The sequence below is a fragment of the Miniopterus schreibersii genome (assembly GCF_964146895.1).
Source record: "Miniopterus schreibersii genome assembly, chromosome: 3".
Lineage (NCBI taxonomy): Eukaryota > Metazoa > Chordata > Mammalia > Chiroptera > Miniopteridae > Miniopterus > Miniopterus schreibersii.
The window spans coordinates 719,639-733,753 of NC_138103.1; positions in this window are offsets into that span (position 1 = coordinate 719,639).

Here is a 14,115-nt window from a genome sequence, read left to right on the forward strand (position 1 = left end):
CAGCTCCCCACGGGGCCAGTCGTGTCCTGGTCAGGGGGGGCGCGGGCCTCGGGGCAGCTCCGCACGGGGCCGGTCGTGTCCTGGTCGGGGGGCGCGGGCCTCGGGGCAGCTCCGCACGGGGCCGGTCGTGTCCTGGTCGGGGGGCGCGGGCCTCGGGGCAGCTCCCCACGGGGACGGTCGTGTCCTGGTCGGGGGGCGCGGGCCTCGGGGCAGCTCCGCACGGGGCCGGTCGTGTCCTGGTCGGGGGGCGCGGGCCTCGGGGCAGCTCCGCACGGGGACGGTCGTGTCCTGGTCACGGGGCGCGGGCCTCGGGGCAGCTCCGCAGGCCGGGGGATTCCAGCTACTTACTAGCCCCAAGGGAAAGGAAGGGAAACCCAGCCCCTGCCCTCAAGGATTTCACAGGGAAATGAGATTAACAAATATTTATGGTGAATTTACTACACACCTGGCACTTTCAAAGCACTTAAACATTAAAATCATAGATAACTATTAATTTCCATCCCCAGTTCAGTGGTGACAACACTGACTTTCACCTGAGCCCTGTGCTCCTGGAAAACAAGCTAAGGAGTTCCCCTCGCCCTTTGTGCCCCAGAAATCAGCTCGCTGCAGAGAATCACCCTCGTGTCACAGGCGCCCACTGTTTACCTGTGAAAAGACTCCAAATTCCCATTCTTGGCCTCATCAATGATTAGCTGAACCGCTTGTCTCTGCTGATCAATTGGAGCAAAATGCTTGTTATCAACACTTTGGTTCAATTCTCTCCTCCGGAGCCTCTGACTCGAGACCACCCTCCGCCTGAGCTAGCAAGCGGCTCCTGAGGACGGCCTGGGAGTCTCACCCCACTTCCCAGCTCATCCCAGCCGTGCCTTCTCCTCCCTGTGAAGAAATCCTCGCCGCCCAAGCCTGAAGGCACTGCAGACCCTGGTCACAGGATTCTCTATCACCATCGTCCCCGACCCACGGCAATCATCCTTTCACATAAAAGTCTCCCCTTCCTAAGTCCAGTTTTTTAAAACTTGACAGTGGGTAGGCAGAGACTGCAGTCGGTGGGCACTCTAGGGGCCAACGGATACTCAAACACAGGAACCCCCAGTGCTCTTCACAATGGTCAGCAGTGAGGTTTCGGCCTTTCACAGTGAGTAGGGGTGCTGTGAACCAGGTAGAGACAAACACTTCTTTGCCAGCGTGTTTGTGCAGATGAAATGTTTTCATACAAGGGAAAACCACAGCCTTTCACTCTGGGGCTTTCCATCCCGTGGTGGTATTGCCACGCCCGCCATGCCCAGCAGCCTGGGCATTGGCCATTAGGCTGACCCACGCTTCTGAGTACTGCAAAGGTGGTGGCCTTACCATGCCACTACCTATCTTCAACATGTTTCTAAATATTGGGACAGTGTTACATTTCTCATATGCATTATTTATGCCACTTCTACGTTCAGAAAGGAATCGAGACTGATTACCATTATAAATCTATTATACATTAGAGGAAGAGGCAAGAGGCAAAAAGTTAGTGACTTGAAAGTCAAACATAGTAACAAAATCTAATATATGACATCTAAAATAATTTTTATACTAAAAAGTATGTATGTGAATTTATTTTTATGTGATTTCATTATAATTCAGAAATTTTGTTTGCTCAGAAAATTTAATGCATTTAACATATTTGTTAAACCCATAGTAAGTATTGTAGTTTTTACTTTAAAAAAACCCCTGGATTTTAGAATAGTTTTAGATTTATAGAAAAATTGTCAAGATAACAGTTCCAGTGTACGCTTACCCCCCAGTTTCCCTGTCATCTTAGGTAAGTGTAGTACATTTGTGACAGCTGGTGAACCAGTGTTGGTATATTTTTATAAGTAAAGCCCATGCTTTATTCAGAGTCCTTGGTTTTTACCCACTGTCCTTTTTCTGTCCTAGGATTCATGCAGGATTCCATATAGTTGTCTTATCTCCTATGTGGCCTTTGGCTATGGCAGTTTCTTATACTTTCCTTGTTGATGACCTTGACAATTTTGAGGAATATGAGTGAAGCATTTTGTAGACTGTCCCACAGTTGGGGTTTTTCTGATATTTTCCTCATGATTAGGCTGGGATTATGGGTTTGGGGGGAGAAAACCCCAGAGGGGAAGTGCCCTTGTCATGAGGTCACATAGGGGTTCCTACCACCAGCACGACTGGTCACTTGAGGTAACGTGGCTGAGGTAGTGTTTGTTAAGTTTCCCCCTTTTTTCACGCTGGGGGGTTACACTCCCCTCCCTGAGGGCAAGATCTGCATGAATTATGTACACTTCTGCACAGGACATTTGCTTATTCTCCCCATTTATTTTTTTATGCGATCATTGGTTTATATCAGCACTTACTCATGGTTATTTGTTTCATACTTTGGATTATAGTCCAGTAGTACATTATGTGTTTTGTTGCTTGAGTTGGTCCAGCTTTGACCTTTGGGAGCTCTTTCAGGTTGGCTCCCTGTCCCTTTCCTTCCCCGATTGGGGGGGGGGGGCGGTGCCCATGCGTGGCCTTACCTTTTGCCACTAGGAGATGCTCCTGACTTGTGTTTATTTCCTGCCCATCTGGAATCAGCCATTTCTCCAAGCAGCTCTGGTTCCTTTTACTGGAGAATGATATTGGAAACTACGACCTGTTCACTAGGTGTGCTGTTTGTTACTGGTGTGTATTTCCTTTTAAAATGAACCTTGGAAGTGATGGGTTTCAGTCTGCTGTAACCGCAGGCCAAGGGGAGAGAACACAGACCCGTCCTCTTGGGGGCGGTCTGTACTGTCGCCTTGTGAGAGCTGATGAGATGGGATGTGTTGGTGTCGTCGTCTTTGGAAAGTACCATCTGTTACGTCAGTGATGCTCTTGTGCACCAAGGACTCTCACATTACTTAAGACATCTTTCATCCCTGTCTGGCTTTTGTTTTGCTTCAAAGAAACTTTCCAAAGTTTGGTTATTTTTCCCCCCACAGTTTGTTTATTCTTGAAGGTGGTTCCGGCTGATACAGGGCCCAGTACTAACATGAAGTCACCTGTGGGAATCGTTTCCTTCAGAGCCCTCTCCTAGTCCTTTTGTTGGAGTCCACGAGACGGTCTGCCTGGCGCTAGAAGTGTTTTTAACACACATGTAATACTTGCTAATTTCTTTCCTTGTTTAATGTCCTGGCTCAGAGCTTTCTTACAGCACAGGCTTTAAGGTAGAATTTAATCATTGTTTTGTTGTTGCGTTACTTGGGCAGTTACCCCGGCAGCAGAGACATTTGCTGCTTACCAGAATGCACGCACACCCCTACACGTCCACCCCCTTGCAGTTAGGCGGGGTGCTGTGACTGTCCGGGGCCGATGGATTGTGTGTGGGAGATTTAAAACCCTGGGAGCCAGCCTCCAGGGTTCATCTCCTGCTCCAAGCAGATACGCCCGCCCTCTGCCCGAGACCCGCTGACGGGACCCTCTGCCAGCCCACGTGCACATGCAGCATTTGTTGTGTTAAACCTTGAGCTCCTGGGATCGACTGTTATTGCTGCGTTGCCTAATCTTTCCTGACTAATACACCTTTTAAACAGGGAGAGTGACACTGGATTTTCATTTACATAATGATGCAAAGTTTACTAATAAAAAGTGAATTGGTTCAAAGAAAAATAGGTGAGCAATTTGCTAGGTGATACTCAGACATAGGAAACTCCTCAGGGCAAGGGCTCAAATGACTGACATTTGGGGACATTACTGCCAGCGTGTTCTCATTTGTCCTCTGCATGGGAACTCTGGCCTTGATTGAAATTGGCCAGAATGTAAATCTGTTAATTCTCATTCATTCCCTGTATGTCCCGTTGCTTAGACAAGCATCACCAAAATCTCTTCATTAAAGCTGATTAGTCAGAGATTACATGAAAATATCTGAATTTTCTATTTGATTTTAGAGCCAAGTAGCTTGCCTTTGCCAATAGTGATCCCCAGACACTAATCAAGAGTGTGAACCTGGTGAGGTTTCATGTCTTCTGTTCATAGGGTGCAATTTCAAGGCAGAAGCAAACGACAGCTGACTCAGAATGAGTGACCACCGGGCGCGGAAGCCAAGGGGGAGGGCACTGTCGTTCCAAGTCGGTGCCCCAAAGCCGGCATGTGCCGGTTAGTGAGTAATTGGGTCTTGGCACAATGATTTGCATGTTGGAAACTGCTAAAATATTCCTGTACTTGACCGTGTCTCTTCCAATTAGACGTAATAAATGCAGATTTGACGGCCATATGTTTCATTTTGATGTAATGGCTTTAACCTTTATGGGGGGGGTGTGTGGCTCTCCAGTTCTCTAGGGTTGGGCTGATTAGAGGTAAGCTGGTGTTTGAAGATGAGATGTGATCAGCTTATTATTAGAGACTCCTCCTTGGAACTGAAAGAACAGGCAGTATTAGCTTTTTAGTTTGGAACCGACTGCTTTCATTTATTTCTCCCTCCCCCTCGTCTCTCCTTCCTTTCCTCCCTCCCTCCTTTCCCACTCCCTGTCTCCTTTTCTTGAGCAAGGTGAATAATCTCTCTAAGCCTCAGTTTCCTCATCTGTAAAATAGAAATAATAGCAATACCTGTGGGAATTTTTATGAGGAATAAAAAAGATACTGTGTTTGAGGCATTAGCACAGTGTTTGACACATACTAAGAGTTCAGAATATGATAGCTGTTACTGTTATCATCACCAGGTTATGTAATCTTTCTGAACCTCAGTTTCTCCATCTGAAAAATGGGCTCATGCCATTCATTACAATAGATTGTTGTGATGTATGAAGGAGATAATTAGGTATTATTTTTATTAGCTCAATGAATGAATGAATTCTGGGACTTGTGTGTGAGGGTAGGATCCCTACCATAACAAACTGCCCCCAAATTTGGCCTGAAAGTAAGTTTATTTCTCCCTCTCCCCACATCCCAGCACAGGTGGTCAGGAATCTGTTCCACGCAGTCAGAGACCCTCACTCCTTCCCGCTGAGACTCTACCCTTTGCGGGTTTCTCAAGATCCCGTTCGTTAGCCCACGGGCCGGAAAGACGGTGGTGGATTTCAGGTGGGAGATTGTTATGGGCCAGCCCTGACCGGTCACTCCCGTTCTGGTTCCAGTGGCCTCTCAGTACAAACCTGGCCACAAGGAGGGCTGGCAGATGGTCTAGCCATGTGCCCGGGACAGCAAAGAGGGTGCACCTCTGTCTACATCGTGGTTCTTAGAGATGACAAAGAGGGTCGCCAACTGCTCTGAAACTCCCAAAATAAAAACAAATGAGTTTGACTTGCCATCCTAACAGCTTGAAGAGGCAGGGGAAGGTTGGAAGACGCAGAAAGGAGAAGTGTGTGTGGAGCAGCGGTGAGGCCCCACATCTCTTCTACGGCTCGGGGTCCCTGACCTTGGAGCTACAAAGAGGCCCATACCCTACCCCTCGGTCCTAGGCCTTTTGCTCCTTTGGAATTTCTTGGCAATCTCCAATATTGTTTTTCTGCTTTCTTTAAAAATGCCACCAAGACGCACACTCCACAGTACACCACTTCAGTCCTAAGTGGGCATTTTTGCTAGATGGATTGATTTTTTAAATGGCAGCATCTGTTTGCATGTACACATTTATTTATAATTCTTCCCTTGGCAATTAGAGCAGGGGATTGGTGAATGGCAACCAGATGTTTGAATTAGTGGGGATGGGAGGCAGTGATTTGATCTGTGAAGGAGTACCAAAGCCCTGACCAGAGCCATGAAAATGGAACAGATGCCCCCAAATACACAATCCTGGCGAGGGACTTTAAATCACACTGCCAGCCCTGGAGAGGCCATGGCCAAACTGGGTGAGCCTGGAAAGCCCGTGACAGTGGGTGGCTGTGCCTGGCCTTCCCTGAGACACGGGGGTTGATGGATGTGCGGAGGACAGCAGAGTAGCCGCAGGGAGTGGACCTCAGCAAGTTGGACCCCCTGGTGAGTCCCCATTTCACTCGGTGAAACGCAGAGCCCTTACCATGGTGCACTGGCCCTGCCAGTGCCCAGTGCCCGTTGGCCCTGTTACTCCTCTGCCCTCATCCCATCTGCTCCCCACCCGCCTCCATGCTGCCCGGTGCTCCTCCTTGGGTCTCTGAGGCTCCAGCTTCTGTTTGGAGCTCTTGTCCCATCTGCTCTCTGCGGGGCTCCCTCTTCTTTCAAATCTGCTCCAGTGACACTTCTCAGAACCCCCCAGTTAACATCACAGCTCCAGCATTCCTCCCTCTCTCCTCATTTCAGTTTCTTAGCACAACCTTTCTAACAACGTACATTTAAAAAATGTTTATTTTCTGTCTGCTCCGTACAAGATTTGCGATGACAGGGACCTTGTCTGACTTGTTCACTGCTGATCTGTGCTTGACACATAGTAAGGGCTCAGTAAATATTTGCTGACTCAATGACAGGATTTTTTATTTGGGGAACACATTGCCCTTTTTTACTGCCCCTCTCTGCAACTTCAGGGGTGTGAATCACAAAGCCCAGGTCACTCAGGGTGGCTCCCTGGGGACACCAATCCTATATTCTTCATCTCTGTAGCTGCCCAGGGTCTAGCCCAGAGCCTGGCACATAGTAAGTGTTCAAGAAATAGTTGTTGAACAGAGATGACAGAATGACCCAAGATGACAGTCAACAATGCTCAAGGCAAAAACAAGTCATCCAGATTCCTTCTTTTATTTCTTTGACCAACACCAGCAAGTCTGACCAGCGGCACCTCTCAAATACGCCTTCACACAAACACCAGGCTCTGGTTCCTCCATCAGCACCCTGGTCTGACCCCTCATTTCCCAGCCTGACTGCCGCAGTTCCTAACCACTCCTGGCTGCTACTCTTGCGCCCCCTACAGTGTGTTCTCCACACAGCAGCCAAAGAGCTAATAAAAATCAGATCATGCTGTTCTTTCCCTCGGCCTGAAATGCGTTCTCCCTGGCTGGGTTCCCAGCTGGTGTCTTTATGCTTGGAGCCTTCCCTGACAGCTCAGCCTCAGCCAGGAACCCGGGCCATCTCCTGCCCCACAGAGAGGAACGGCCTGGTTTCAAGTGGGTCCCAGTGACCCACTGCTCTGTGGGTCTGCTCTGTTGCGCCCCCCCACCTGCTTTTGATACACAGCTATGCTCTGAAAATGGTGTTTCAGTCAACGCTGGAGCGCATACGCGGTGTGGTAAACCTTAACCCAGGTGTGCAGGAGGCTGTACCATCTAGGTGCGTGCAAGTGCGCTCTAGGATGTTCTCACCACCTCGAGATCGCCCTTGTCACATTTCGCAGGATGTATTCCCATTGTTAAGCGGTGCGTGACTGTGTACTTTATCTTTCCTGTTGTCCCTCCTCCCCTAGTCGCCCCGCCCCGCCTTTTCCTTCTCATCAAAGCAGGCAGCTGTCGCCTCAGAGGAGGGACATAGCAGCAGGGAAGGAAGAAAGGGACTTTTCTTCTCTTTTAGAGCTGAGAGGCTGCAGGGGACTTGAGGTACCATGAAATGTCTTGAAGAGAGAGTAGGAAGAGTGGCACCCTCCCCAGACTCAGAGTCCCCTCGGCTGAGGCGGGAGACGGGAGGGGAGTGAGGGAACGCACGCCAAGACAGCCGCACATCCACCAGAACCCCTTTCCTTCCTCCTCGGGGCACGTGGCCTGCGTTTCCTGCTTGCTGTTGAAGGTGGCCATGTGACTGAGTGGTGGCCAGTGGATTGTGGGCCTAAGTGATGCCATCACCTCCAAGCCAGGCCTGCTGCAGCCTCCCCCATGCAGTCCTTCCTACCCTTCCCCTGTCTCCTGGCTGGATGGGAGGCTCCGGGAGAGGCTCTGACACCTTAGAACAGGGCTTGGCCACCTATGGCCCTTGAGCTAAGATCCCTCCTGCTGCGTGTATTTTAAGGAAAGTTTTATTGGGACACAGCCACATCCATTCATTTATGTATCACCTGCTGCTGCACATTTGTGCAGTAATGGCAGAGTTAAATAATTCTGACGGAGACTGTACGACGCACAAAGCCAGGAATGTTCCCTCTCTGGCCCTTGATAGAAAAGAGCTCCCCTTGCCCTGGAAGGGGGTGGTCAAGATGGGAGGAGCCCCGCCCGCCGGGTGTGGCTGCGGGGAGTCCACCATGAACTCTCCAGGAACAAGAAGGGGACGTTTATTGTGTAAACCTCTGATATTTGTGGTTGGTTAGTCACAGCAGCCGGCGTTGCTTATTCTAATACAATGCATGCAGGTATCTAGTGAGCAAATGACAAGTGGCACTTCCTCCTCTCCATACTTTTCCACTCTCCATGGATTGTCATATTTGGAGTAGCTCAGAAAAATGAGCTGGGCTTGCTTCACACGGCCTCTCCTCTCCAAGCCTTTGCCCCAGCTGTTCCTAACCCTCTGCCAAGAACATTCTTTCCTCATTTCTTCACCTCACTGTCCCTGCTAACCTTTCAGGCCTTGAGGTAGCCACCAGGCAACTTTCCCTTCCTACTGTGTCCCCAAGACTAGGTTAGATGCCTCTGTTCGATGCCCCTAAATAACCTTGAGAGACAAGGGGGTAGAGTACTTAAGAGCTGAACTTGGGTTAGGCTGCTGGGCTTCAAGTCCTGGCCTGTTACTTAACGCCTATGACTTTGGGCAAGTGGCATAACCTGTGTGTGCCTCAATTTCCTGATCTGTAAAATGGGAATAATATTATCTGTCTCCTAGTGTTACTGTGGGAATAAGTGAACTAAAGTGCTTGGAGAAACATCTGCTATGAATGAATGTCAGCAGATATTATTGCTGCTCCTCTCTCCGTGGATCCCACTTCCCACTGTGGTAACTCTTCTCTGGTGGACTGAGGCACTGAGGCAGAGCAGGCCCCCAACACGCTGCGGCTGGTGCTCAGGCTCTCCCGACAGCGCTGCCCTGGGCAGTGCCTCGAGAAGGTGAGAAACAGGTGGAGTCACCCGGCCGAGCAGCGCAGTGTCTGCTCAGTGGGGACAGGCTGTAAGCCGTGGATCCCAGTTGTATCAGTCAAGGCTCTTTGTTGCAACCACAGAAGGCACTCCAGCAGTCTAAGTAGAAAAGGAATAAAAGTGACTGAACAGAAATTCCAGACGGCTGCCGTCAGCCTCAGAGCTGTGCAGCCGGAGGACACTGACACTGTGCCACCAGACTGCTGGGGTGGGGGCCCTGGCCCTCCCAGCCCCAGCCAGGGGCAGCCCCCTGCAGGGTCCCACTGCAGCCTGGGTGGTAGCTGCTCTGAGAGCAGGAGCTTCTGTCCTGCTGGGCATGTCCCCACCGACGAATGGCCCTGGGGAGCATGAGGGGTCTGGGGGGGGTGCCTCCTGATGCCAACCCCCAAGCAGCCCTTTCTACTTGTCTGAGAGAGTGGTGGATAATCGTAATGATGACTATCATTGTTAAGTCCCCACAGTTTCATCATATGACCCATAGCAGCTACCACCAGGAGTGAAAATGAAGACGCTGGTGCAGGGGCGGCAGGACTGCAGACCTTGCCGTGCTCTGGGGTTGCTTTGGAACACCTTTGGAAGTCGCCACCTCAGTAGCCCTGCCGCCATCCACCCAGAGACAGAAGCCAGGGCTGCTGTTTGGCAGCCTGCCTTGCAGCTGGGGCGCAGACCAAGGCCTCAGGACAGTGGGAGGAGGGTCCTGGCGGGAGAGCCCTGGGCCCAGCCTGGCAGCACGCTGGTCACCACAAGCCTTTGTTGGAATGTTCTTCCAGTGCAACTTGGGGACTCTTCCTGGCTTTGGGGCCTCCCAGCTTGACCCTGGCTCTCCTGGAGACTTGGTGAATGCTGCCTGATAAATGGCTTTGTGACCCAGACTAGCGGTGGTGGAGCCTGCTGCGGGCAGCCGAGAGCCCGGCCCAGCGTGGATGGTAGGCAGGCGCCCTGTGGGAGTCAAGGGCAGGAACCCTGGGGCTGGTAGGAGTCAAGGGCAGGAACCCTGGGGCTGGTAGCAGTCAAGGGCAGGAACCCTGGGGCTGGTAGCAGTCAAGGGCAGGAACCCTGGGGCTGGTAGGTGAACAGGCATCAACTTGCTCCCTGGTTTTACCTCTCACCTCTGTTTCTGTCTGTGTCACAGGTATGGCTTCCCAGACTTGTTCATGGGGGGCTGTGTTACAAGTTCTAGCCCTCACAGAGCAAACACTGTGTCCCTTGGGCCCAGAACTAATTCTTCTGAGAAATACACCTGATTGGCCCTGCTGGGTCAGCTGCTCAGTTCTGCCTGTCCCATCACTGGTCCAAGGACTGGAGCTAATGGTACAACAGCTGCCCCGTTCCCGCCAACTCCCACCCCTTCCTCGGTAGTTTTCAGGAAGGAAAGTTCCTTGTGAGCTGGGCAGATATCTCCAGGGAGGGATCGATTGTAATCACGAACATTCCTATGGCTGAAGCCAGAGACACTCAGATCTTTTTGGTGGCCCCACCAGTGGGGCCTGTCTCATCCCAGGCTTGGAGACGCTGTAAGTCAAAAGGAGCTGCTTCAATCTGGGACACACTGGGCCCAAGCAGCTCTGATGTGAGGCTGCTGCAGCAGCGAGTAAAAAAACCCCGATCTTTCCTCTCCACTCCTCTGTCCCCACCACAGAGCACACAGCTGTGTCCTCACAGCAGCACCCATTCTTGCCTCTGCCCCACTCCTCTTCCATCTCTGGGCCTCCAAAGACAACAGACGCCTTCTCCTGCTGGAATGTTGAACTAGGCGAGCCCTTTGCCGCTTTCCAGCCTTGTCTTCCCGACCCTCCTCCAGCTTCCTCTCCGCGGCAGGCATCTTAGGCAGCCTTCTGATATCAGAAATCTAACATGTATATATCTTTGGAAGGAGAGGAGGCAACAGGGTGCTCACCAAATACACCTCCCAACCTCCCTTCAGTGAGGGTGTGGGTGTAATGCAGGCACCGCCTCCTCCAGCAGACTTGTAGCTGAGAAGAGATGGCATCTGGGCAGGTCTACGATTCTCAACCCCCTCCTGCTCAGCCAGCGGGCAGAAGGATCGAGAATCAGACCACCTCTGGTTGTGTGGCTTCTGCACAACTTGTGTGAGCTCAGCAGAGCCTCAGTTTCCACATCTTGTAACAGGATCGATAACAATGCTGACTTCTCAGGCTGGGGTGGGGCAGACCAGAGTGTAAACTCCACGAAGACTATGTGCCCACCTCACTGTGGCCCGTGAGGGTGATGTGCACGCACTGCACATGGGCACACAGTAGGTGCTCAGCAGATTGCTACCACTGCGCTAGTCTCAGCAGACTCAGGGGTCAAGAGATTGTAGCTAAAAAGCTAAATGAACACGTAGGCAGCACCTGGGCCACGGGTTCCTGTGGGAGAAATGGGGAGGGCGGGGAGGGGAACAGAGTTTGAGTGGTGGGTCCCGCACCACCCCCCCTTGCCTGGAGCAGATGTATGTGGGGGCTTCATTCCTGCTGCGATGCATTATTTGGCTGAGTTTCCCAAGGGGGGGCGTAAAGCACGATCTGCATTATTTCAAATCTGAGCATGCAGGGTCTTTACCGCCAGGGTTCCAAGCATCAGGATGCAAAGTTGCATAAAACATAATGCACCAGTTTCAGGGTTCTGGATGAGACTTGGGGGGCAGAACTTTTCCCGGGGTTAAAAGGTTGCACCCCACGCTGGCCTCCCAGACTTGTGGTGGGGGCTGTAAGCAGAGGTGAGGCTGGGTCACACTTGTCTGATAGATGCCAACATTATGAAGGATTCACTTTAACAAAATTAGAGCTGATTCAAAGCTAACTCTAGGCAACTGTGGGAGCTACTGAGAAACTAATTGGCGCCTTTTTTGCTTTTTGCTCACAGTTTTACCCCCATTTCCTAGGACCTTGCTGCAGATACAGAGTACTGGCTCGAAATACAGACCCCGGGTCCTGCTCCCAGTGCAAGGAGGCTCGAGGCTCTGCACTGTAGCACTTTAGGAGAGCCTGACACGGACACTGAGAAGCTGGGGTGTGCGCCTCTCTGAAAGGCAGTTGGCTGGCTCACCTGGGAGGCAGAGGTGAAGGGGGCTGGTGCTTAGAGGGGTATTTTGGCCACTGGAACTGGGTAAGAAGGCGTTGAGGTTATGGGGGGAGGTGAAGATGTGGGTGAGTCCCTTTGAAAAGGACCCTTCAGGTGGCAGGTCCTAGGTGGGGGTGACTCCATGAGGACTCAGGCCTGCATCCTTGGGAATGTCGTGGCACCTGAAACAGGCCTGCATCAGTGGCGAGGGCTCTCGAGGGGCATCTGTCACTAATTCCCAAGGGCAGTTGTTGACCGGGGCCTTGTGCATGGAGGTGACGATGACAGTAGCAAACATTTATCAGTTGTTCATGAGTGCCAGGCACCCGTCTCACTGATCTGAACGCACTAAGTCATAGGTCTTGTTATTACCCTCATTTATAGATGAGGACACTGAGGAACAGAGAGGTGTCATTAGCTTCTTGCCCAGGGTCACACAGCCAGTGAAAGGCAGAGCTCAGAGTTAGACGTGGCCGTGGCGGTCCCTGTGCTCTGCGACCACACACAGGAGCTGTGAGGATGGTAACTGCACTAATTGAAGATTGAAGTTTCTCTAATTATTTTGGACCAAACCCTTGGATGTTTGTAAGACCAACAGAGAAGAGAAGACTCTAGAAATTGAATAATATCGATCTTATTATGTATATTAACTAATGGGGGTTTGACTTGATTTAGAAATGGAAAGAAATGGGACCTATCTTACACCTCAGGAGTTACAGAGCAGCTCATACCTGTGGCCCCAGATGTCAAAGTCACGTGCATGCATTTTTGATATGCTTTCTTTCTTAACTTAATTTTTGAATAGTTGCTATATTGTATTGTGTAGTTCAAAAATCAAAACAATATGAAGAGATATGTACAAAAAAGCATCAATCCCTCTTCTGTCTCTTGTACGCTCTCTCTCCCCTTAGATGGCCACATTTACTACTTTTATGTGTCTTCCTCCAGGAGCTCCTTATGCAAGCACAGCGGGTGTGTGTGTGTGGGGGGGGGGCGGGACGTGGACTTTGCTGGGGCACGGCAAAGGGGAGTGTTGAGCACCTCGGGCTGGCCTGGGTAGTAAATGGAAGGGTGCCCACGCTGGGTGGCAACAAGGAGAAAAAGTAAGTCCACAATCGTGGGCGGGCTACAGATTTGGAGGGAAGAGACTGCGCACACAGGCGCACAGCACCCTGCCCAGGGCTGCACCAGGCGGCTCCCCGAGCAGGCGCGCCTGCTGCTTTCCTGCCCTCCCTGCGGTTCCCTCCACAGGGACTGGTTCCTATTGCCCCCCCCTCCCCCCGGCTGCCATCCTTTGAGAGCCAGCAGTCTCTTGCTGTGACACGGACCTTCTGTGCTTGACCGACATCTGTGAGGAAGTGGCCCTGGCCACCTGGGCACCCTGTTAAAGGGCATTTTACACCTTTGGCTCTGCTGGTTCTGAAGCAGCATCCTTGCGCAAGGGGAGAAGTAGAGCCGGGACACAGGGCTCCTGAACGGTGTCTACTCCGCCTGCCCGGGAGGCAGGGCCCACCTGTGCAGGAGGGGCTGCCCCCAGATTCGTCCTCACAGCATCCCTCTGTCTGATATATTAAGCTCTCAGTGAATACTGGTTGAGTGAATGGTTGAGCCCCTTCAATGGGATCTTATGATTCCTGTTAGCTCTCCGACTTCATGTCCTACGGCTGTCCCTGCTCACTCTGCTCTGGGTGCCCCGGCCACCTTGCTTTCCTGGCCACTCCAGGCACCCTCCTGCCTCAGGGCATTTGCATTTCTATTCCCTCTGCCTGGACACTCTTCGCCCAGGTGTCCATGTGGCCGGCTCCCTGCCCTTCTTCAGGCCTTTGCTCCAAATGCCCCTTCTCCGTGGGGCCTTCCCCAAGTACCTGATTTAAGATTACAACAGCCTGTTTTCCTTCCCCTACTTAACTTTCCCAGAACACAAATGATCTCTTTCTGTTCTGTAATAATGCCTCCTGACTGTCCGTTGTCTGCCTGCCAGCTAGGACAGGCCTTCCTTCAAGCACGAGTTTCTGTCTGGCTGGCTCACTACTGTCACCTGGGGACCTATGGCAGGGCCTGGCTCAGAGCAGGTCCTCAGTAAGCATTTACTGACTGCGGGAAAGAATGCAGGAGGCCCTTTTTACAGAGG